Below are 9,122 nucleotides of genomic sequence, written 5' to 3' on the forward strand. Positions count from 1 at the left end.
ACTGGATGTCAATATCTGAAGCAGATATAAATGAAACTGCTTATGCAGAAGGCCAGCCTGGTTGACCTCCCCCTTCATCTTGCTCTGTCACTGGCTAGGGCTCCCAAAGCACCACAGGGAAACCACTACATAGCATGTGGTATGGAAGGATTAGGGGTGAGGGAAAAGGGGGGAAACATATTTACTGAGTATCTCTTCTGTCCTAGGCACTGTTGTAGGTACTTCCTGGAAGAATGACTTATGATTATGATGATCATGGGGAAGGTAGCTGGAATTAACAATTACTCTTTTCAAAGATGTTAAAATTATTGCTAGGCAAATTCTTTCAAAATCATTTAAAAATCACCCATTCCACTTGGAACTGTCCTGTGTGCTAAATCACAAACAAACAGGGATAGGTTAAACCTGTTACATAAAATTGGTTGCTAGAAGCTGTTTGACTCCAGAAACGTACTGTATTCATGTTTGTTTTCCAGAAAATCTCTCCTAAAAATATAGGTGTTCCAGGTAACTGTTGGTGATAACCCCTATGAAGGATTATTTTACCAGATTCTTTTAGCACAACTGGCAAATTCATTCTCTTTTATTTTTAAGGACCATAAATGACACATCACAAATGGTTCTTAGCTGTGTATTGTGTTTAATTTTAAAAGATTTTCTGTGCTTGATGCCTCTAGAGGTTTTTGAAAACTAACACTGTAGAGAAATTTGTTTGGCAGCTTTCACATGTAAGCTGTTATCATCCTGGTCTATATTTAAAAAGTTTTTCTTTACTTTTGTCAGTGTATACTAGTAAAAATTTCTGTAATTTCCTTGGCTTTGCATTGCTTTACTTCATCAGAATATAGTAGCAAAGTTTTAAAATGAAATTCCTCGAAGCGTTATTCTATGTGTTTTATTTTTTTTTTTAAGATTTTAATGTTTATTTTTGAGAGAGAGAGAGAGAGAACAAGTGGGAGAGGGGAAGAGAGAGAGGGAGACACAGAATCTGAAGCAGGCTCCAGGCTCTGAGCTGTCAGCACAGAGCCAGACACGGGGCTCGAACCCATGAACCATGAAATCATGACCGTGAGTTGAAGTCGGATGCTCAACCCACTGAGCCACCCAGCTGTCCCATTCTATGTGTTAAATTTTAAATAAATTATAAAGTCCTCCCTTTATTTAAAAAAAAAAAACTTTTTTAAATGTTCATTTATTTTGAGAGAGAAAGGGTGAGGGAAGGGCAGAGACAGGGAGAGAAGAGAGAATCCCAAGCAGGCTCCACATTGTCAGCACAGAGCCAGATGAGGAGCTCAAACCCAGGAGTGGTGACATCATGACCTGAGCTATAACCAAGACTCGGATGCTTAACTGACTGAGCCACCAAGATTCTCCTAAAGTCCTCCCTTTAAATGCATTAATTCACTTTAATTTTGTCTCTCCTTCATGAATACTTGATCAGACTTTTACAGATTTCCTTAAGAAAACTGTGTTTATAATTTTTAACAGGACAATATGTTACATCTTTTTAAGATCCTATGATGTAAAATAAGTCATGAACCTAACACCTTTGTATATACGCTTCATGCTTAGAGACTACAAACATATAAATTCATGTGCATGTAGATTCTTAAAGATTTAGGTTTTAAGTTTCTAAATTAATATTTTAAAACAGGGCTTTCAGAGTTTCCATATCTGAGGAAATGTCCCTTCTATTGTAATAGGCAACAAAACTATTTTCAAAGGAATTTTTCATGTGGTAATTTAATTATTCACAGTTTGATGGGTTGTTTTGGAAATAAAATCTTTTCAATAGTAAGAAGCAAAAATTATAAGCCAAACAATCAATGTACTAAGGTCTTTAGGGCTATCTCAACAGAGCAGCCAAGGACCTAAGGGTTGTGTGTGTGTGTGTGTGTGTGTGTGTGTGTGTATGTGTGTTTCCTGGTAAGACAATTAATGGACTGCCATTTCTCTCTTCATTGCTGTGATTACTGTGACCTGAATTAGGAAGGCTTTTGCGCTGTCACCCTTTAATTTAATTAGATAATGATTTTGTAGTCTGGAGTTCCCTGGAGATAACAAATGTATTGACACTGCAAATCAACCTCTGGATATAATTTCATGCTGTTCATGGCACTGTGGGTGGACAGAGTCCACACAGAGTACAGGACAAATGTTAATTCTGTCAAAGATGAAGTCCTTAGTGGTCTAGGCCTATCTTGAAAAAAATGGTGGAGAGACTGGGATAGGAGGCTAAATGCATGAAGTCCTGCAGAGATGCCCTGCATCTCTTATAATTAAATATGTTAAGATATTGGGTAGCTGGAATATTGCAATAAAGTGAGTCAAATGAATTTTTTGTTTTCTCAGTGCATAAATAAGTTATGTTTACACTATACAGTAGTCTACTGGGTAATAGCATTATGTTTCAGAAAAAAACAATGTGCATTTATTGCTGAAAATGCTAACCATCATCTGAGCTTTCAGTGAGTCATAATCTTTTTGCTGGTGAAGGGTCTTGCCTCAGTGTTGATGGCTGCTGACTGATCAGGCTAGTAGCTGCTGAAAGTGGAGGTGGTTATGGAAATTTCTTAAAATAAGACAATAATGGAGTTTGCCACATTGATTGACTCTTCTTTTCATGAATAATTTCTCTGGAGCATGTGATGCTATTTTATAGTATTTTACCCACAGGAGAACTTCTTTCAAAATCGGAGTTGATCCTTTCAAATCCTGCAACTGCTTTATCAGCTAAATCTGCATAATATTCTAAATCCTTTGTTGTTATGTCAACAGTCTTCACAGCATCCTCAGCAGAGGTAGATTCCATCTCAAGCAAAGACTTTCTTTGCTCATCCATAAGAAGCAACTCCCCATCTGTTAAAGTTTTACCAAGAGATTGCAGCAATTCAGTTCCACCTTCAGGCTCTACTTCTAATTCTAGTTCTCTTGCTATTTCTAGCACATCTGCAGTTACTTCCTCCACTGAAGTCTTCAACTCCTCAAAGTCATCCATGAGGGTTTGGAATCAGCTTCTTCCAAACTACTGTTGATATTGGTATAGTGACCTCTTCCTATGAATCACAAATATTCATAATGGCATCTAGAATGGTGAATCATTTTTGGAAGGTTTTTAATTTACGTCGCCCAGATTCATTAGAGGAATCACTACTATGTCATCTATAGCCTTATGAAATGTATTTCTTAAATGATAAGATTTGCAAGTCAGAATTACTCCTTAAGCTATGGGCTGCAGACTGGATGTTGTGTTAGTAGGCATGGAAACAACGTAATCTCATTGTCCATGTCCATTAGAGCTCTTGGATAATCATATGCATTGTCAATAAGCAGTTATATTTTGAAAGGAATCTTTATTTCTGAGCAGTGGGTCTCAACAGTGGGTTTAAAATATTCAGAAAACCATGTTGTAAATGGATGTGCTTTATCCAAGATTTATTGTTCCTTTTATAGAGCATAGGCAGAATAGATTTTGCATAATTTTTAAGAGCCCTAGGATTTTTGGAATGATAAATGAACATTGGCTTCAACCTAAATTCACCAGATGCATTAGCTCCTAACAAGAAACTCAGCCTGACGTTTGAACCTTTGAAGTCAGGGATTGATTTCTCCTCTCTAGCTATGAAAATACTAGATGGCACCTTCTTCCAGTAGAAGGCTGTTTTATCTACATGGAAAATCTGTTGTTTATTGTAGCCACTTTCATGAATTATCTTAGCTGGATCTCCTGGGTAACTTGCTGCAGCTTCTTCATCAGCACTTGTTGCTTCATCTTGCACTTTTATGTGATGGAGATGGCTTCTTTCCTTAAACTTCAGGAACCAACCTCTGACAGCCTCAAATTGTCTTCTGCAGCTTCCTCATCTCTCTCAGCCCTCATAGAATTGAAGTGAGTTAGGGCCTTGCTCTGGATTAGGCTTTGCTTAAGAAGAATGTTGTGGCTGGTTTGATCTATCCAGATCACTCACACTTTCTCCATATCAGTGATAAGACTGTTTTACTTTCTTATCATTTGTGTATTCACTGGAGTAGCACTTTTAATTTCCTTCAAGAACTTTTCCTTTGCCCTCAACTTGGCTAAGTGGTACAAGAGTCCTAGATTTTCACCTATGTTGACTTTTGACATGCCTTCCTCACTAAGCTTAATCATTTCTAGCTTTTTATTGAAAATGGGAGGTGTGTGACTCTTCATTTCACTTGAACACTGAGAGGCCATTGTAGGGTTATTAATTGGCCTAATTTCAATATCGCTGTGTTTCAGGGAATAGGGTGGCCTGAGGAGAGGGAGAGAGACAAGGAGGAATGACTGGTCACTGGAGCAGTCAGAACACATACATTTATCACTTAAGTTTACCACCTTACATGAGTGTGATTTGTGGTGCCCCCAAACAACTACAATAGTAACATCGGAGATCACTGCTCACAAATTACCATAACAAATACATGAATAATGAAAAAGTTTGAAATGTTACAAGAATTACCAAAATGTAATAGATGGTTTCTACATTTCTGTCCTGCTTAACAGGTGAAGAATGGTGTCATTTACTGAGACAGTGAAGACTTGGGGAGGAGCAGATTTGGGAGAAAAAGAAATCTAGAATTCTGACTTAGGCAGAGATGTCACCATTGCTGGCGTCAGAGACAGAAGTGCTTTCACTGAGTCGTCAGCAGAGATGCTGTGGCAGATATTTAGAGATAAGACTGGTGATGGACATAACTGTTGAACTTTTCAAGCTCCTTAATACATCACCTCATACAAAGCAGCAACCAGCTGCAGCAAAGAAATCAGTTTGATACTCTGGGGACCTTGAGTCAAATGAATTCTCCAATATCATTATGGTTTTGGTGTAACTGGGCTTTTTAAGTAAGAAATACCCTCTAGGGCTTTGCATCTGGGTGGTTTTCTCTAAATTAAGTAGGCCACTGTGCTTTCGAAGAAACACAGAACAAAAAAAAAGGAACATGGTAGGGGAATAAGCATGGATAGCATAGCTAAGGGAATGGGTATTTTCACTGTAAAGAGTGCTTAAGATTAGATAATTAAAATGGGAAATAGTGGAATGAAACTCTGAAATTAATCCTATTGGATGCTACTTCCATCATATTGAGAATGACTCTTAATCCTGAGTCAAGTCAGAACTTGGCCTTCTTTTCAAAATCCTCCAGGATATGGCCCCATCTAACCATATTTCTCAGTTTGTGCTACTAGCACCTGGGAGGTATTTCTCCTTTTTCTCTTTTGTCCAGCCCCTGGACTGTGTCCATCCATCAGTGGGATGAAGGCTGTTCCACATATTATACAGAGCTGATGTGGCCTGTAGGTCTACCAGCAGCTTTAGCACCGTATCAGGTGGGGTTTAGGATTAAGTCCTTATTGTGTATATCAAATTACCATGACATACACTTTAAATATCTTACAATTTTATTTGTCTATTACACCTCAATAAAACTGAAATTTAAAAAAAGAATTAAGTCCTATTGCCTACCAGACCAGAAGACCAGGGGCACCTAGACAAGCCCTCTAAACTTTCTGAATTCACCACTTGCATCACAGCACTGCACTTTGAACTGGGTTTCCATCTCCACCCCATGCATACACCAGCCAATTATTTTGCATGATACCATTGTTTCCTTTGAGGATTGAGGATGCTGCTCTGATTTCTAATCCACATATTTCTTCATACTCTTGTTACCTTGGAGGAGTTGTATTATGCTTCCTTTAGTCTTAGATATAGGCCATTTTCCCCCCTGTGGTAAATGGATAGGTCTCCCAGAACTACCCACAATTCTCATTGATTCTCAAGGTACTATGAGAGACTGTTGTCACCATGTCTTGTCCTGTGGATTAATTTTAGTTCTGAGGTCTATCTGAACAATATGTAAGTTTGTTTTGCTCTTGTACTCTGTGTTGTAAACTTATTTTTAGGTTTTGTAGTATCTCTCATCTCCCGACTCCTGGTCTAGGTTGCTGTTCCCACCTGGCTGATATGACCATTCTCTCCTCTGTGATTTTTCTTTTTCTCGCTATTCACATAATTTGGAAAGAGCTTCTTTTTTCTCTCTATATTCTAGATCCTACGTACCTGACAAGATCCAGCTCATGTTCTATTTTAAAATCTTTATCAATTTCTAATCCCAATGTATTGCTTCTTCCATTTGACCTCTTCTAATGGTTGACCATTTTAATCATGAACCCATTTTTAAAATGTTTCATGAATTATATGTATCTCTCTTAATAATGAGCCCTTGTGGGGCACCTGGGTGGTTCATTTGGTTGAGTGTCTGCCTTCGGCTCAGGTCATGATCTTATGGTTCATTAGTTCAAGTCCCACATCAGGCTCTCTGCTGTCAGCACAGAGCCCATTTCAGATATTCTGTTCTCCTCTCTCTGCCCTTATCCTGCTCATTCTTTGTCTCTCTCAAAAATAAATAAATAAACTTAAAAAAAATGAGCCCTTGTGGCCATAAAATCAGATTCATGTTTAAATGATTTGGATTGAGGTTAAACTTCCCAAGTGAAATTTTGGGTTTTTTGCATCCAGACTGCATCTTACCCACTAGCTACACTTCTCCTCTCTACCAGCTTATATCTCTGTTTAAAAAGGTGCTATTGAAATCTTTGTGATCTTTAATTAGATAATAGTTTCTTAGATATGACACTGAAACACAAGCAACAAAAGAAAAAATAAATAAACTGGACATCATCAAAATTAAAAACTCATGTGCTTGAAAGGACACCATCAAAAAGCAAGGCCATCCAAAAAATGGGAGAATTTTTTTGAAAATCATATCTGATAAGGACATGTATCTAAAATATATAAAAGATGTTTACAACTCAATAACAAAAAGACAACACAACCGAAAAGGTCTGATTAAACATTTCTACAAAGAAGATTTACACATGGGTATATGAAAAGATGCTCAACATCATCAGTCATCAGGGAAGTGGATGTGAAAACCTCCATGAAATACCACTTCATACCCACTTACCCACTGAAATGGCTATATGTATAAAAAGAAATAATAATGTGTTGGCAGGAATGTAGAGCAACTGGAACCCTCATAGTATGGAAGTGGGAATGTAACATGGTGCAGCTGCTTTGAAAAAGAGTTGGGTAGTTCCTCAAATGTTTAAACATAGAGTTACCATATAATCCAGAAATTCTACTCCTTGGTATGTATCTATGAGAAGTATTTTCATATAAACAGCTGTACATTCTTAGCAGCATGAATCATAATAGCCAAAAAGTGGAAACAGCCCCAGTGCCCATCAATTGATGAATGCACAAATAAAATGTGGTATATCTCTATCAGATTATTATTTGACAATAAAAAGATATGGAATACTGATTCATGCTACAACACAGATTAACATTGAAAACATTATGCTAAGTGAAATAAACCATTAACAAAGGACCAAATATTGTATGGTTCCATTTATATGAAATGTTTAGAACAGAAAATCTATCGCAGCAGAAGTAGTGGTTGCCTAGCACTGGCAGAGACAAGGGGATTGGAAGGGTGATGGCTAAGGAGTATGGGATTTCTTTTTGAGGTAATAAAAATGTTCTAAAATTGGCTGTGCTGATGGATGCACAATTCTGTTAATATATTAAAAGCCATTGAATTGTACACTTTAAAATGGTGAATTGTATGGTATATGAATTATATTTCAATAATGCTGTTAAAAAAAAAAAACACAACCTCTACTCTGCTAAAGGGCTTCAGTTTTTCCCTGACAAAAAAGAAAAGAAAAGATACCATTGAATATTTCTCTGTAGTGAATGCTGAGATGCACGATGCAGATCCACACTTTAAAGACTGAAGGATTTATTCTCTCAACTGCTCAGAGTGTTGACTGCTGGTGGCTCACAGCAAAAGTCTTTCTTTGGGAATCGCCTTCAGTTGATGAAATTACTCTTCAAAGTTTACACCTCATCCCATCCACAGTCCACATCCTATGATAGAGCAATGTGGGGGTCCAAAGGCCATATTCCCCTGCCTCCATTGATGACCCCTCTGAAGGGCCATCTCAAGGGCTACTGCTGGGATCAGCTGGATCTATATCACAGTTCAGTTTCCCTTACTCTTTTATAGGTATTGTTCTAAATCACACTCCCCAATAAATCTTCTCCATACAAATCTCCATCTCAGAGTCTATTTCTCAAGGAGTTCAACTTAAAAGACACCCAACATTGAATGACTATGACTTATTCTAACCTTCTTTAATATAAGCAGTCCTTATCAGTTACTTAGTAGGGACTCAAAATGTTTGATGAATTGAATTCTGCTCCAGAGACTGACTTGTTTGCTCTCTATGTGGAGAATGAACTTACAGACAATGGCCATTTATCTTCCACTTGATCCCTGAAAGTAGTTACTTCCCGAGGTTGAGTTCTCTGACCTCTGGTTTTGTTCTGTACTTTTGGCAACTCAGCCCTTTCCACAATTTCAGTTACCAAATAAATCTTTCTGCTGGTGAATGTCATATCCTTGCCAGGCTGCTAGACATCTCCACTTGCCTGTCCTGTGTATTCCTAATGAAGACTGAAAGCTAGTCTGTGTTGTGCCTACAGGTTGGAAGAATTAAGAGTGGTAGTGAGGGGTGGAGGTGAAATATTCCGAGTGAGCCCCTTAGGACTCTAAGGACAGAGAAAAACATAAGTAAAATGTGAAATGTGTCTGGATGCTTATGAGGCAGTTGAAAAAGAGTGGAAAGGAAGGCATGCTGAATGAATTACAGAAGAGCTAGCCAGGACTTGCAATTAGGACTGAGAGGTAGGCACATTGCAATCAGAGCAGTTAGAAATCCTGGCTTACAGCTTGAGCAGTTCCTATGAAGCAGCCAAGGGTATTTATCTCTGAAAATGCCAGCTTTGGTGGATGTCACCACAACCTCTAACTCAACAAACTAAAACTCACTTTCCTATTTCAAGTTGATATCCATAAATATCCATTATCAGTTATTGGTCCTATTCTTGTTCTGGTCACTCATCCTTGAAATATTCAAGAAATCTCTGACTTCTTCAGAGACAATGCTCCTCATAGTCAGACAAATCTCACTATTTTTATGAATCTCATTCTTTCTCCAATTCAGTAGAACTGAATTATAGTCACTGCTG

General features: G+C 37.9%; 1 pseudogene; it reads right to left on the reverse strand.

The window, feature by feature from the left end:
• Positions 1 to 2,446: 2,446 nt before the first annotated feature.
• Positions 2,447 to 4,216, reverse strand: LOC125164788 (tigger transposable element-derived protein 1-like; annotated as a pseudogene).
• Between the last annotated feature and the right edge of the window lie 4,906 nt (positions 4,217 to 9,122).

Source organism: Prionailurus viverrinus, chromosome B1 (assembly GCF_022837055.1).
Source record: "Prionailurus viverrinus isolate Anna chromosome B1, UM_Priviv_1.0, whole genome shotgun sequence".
Taxonomy (NCBI): Eukaryota; Metazoa; Chordata; class Mammalia; order Carnivora; family Felidae; genus Prionailurus; species Prionailurus viverrinus.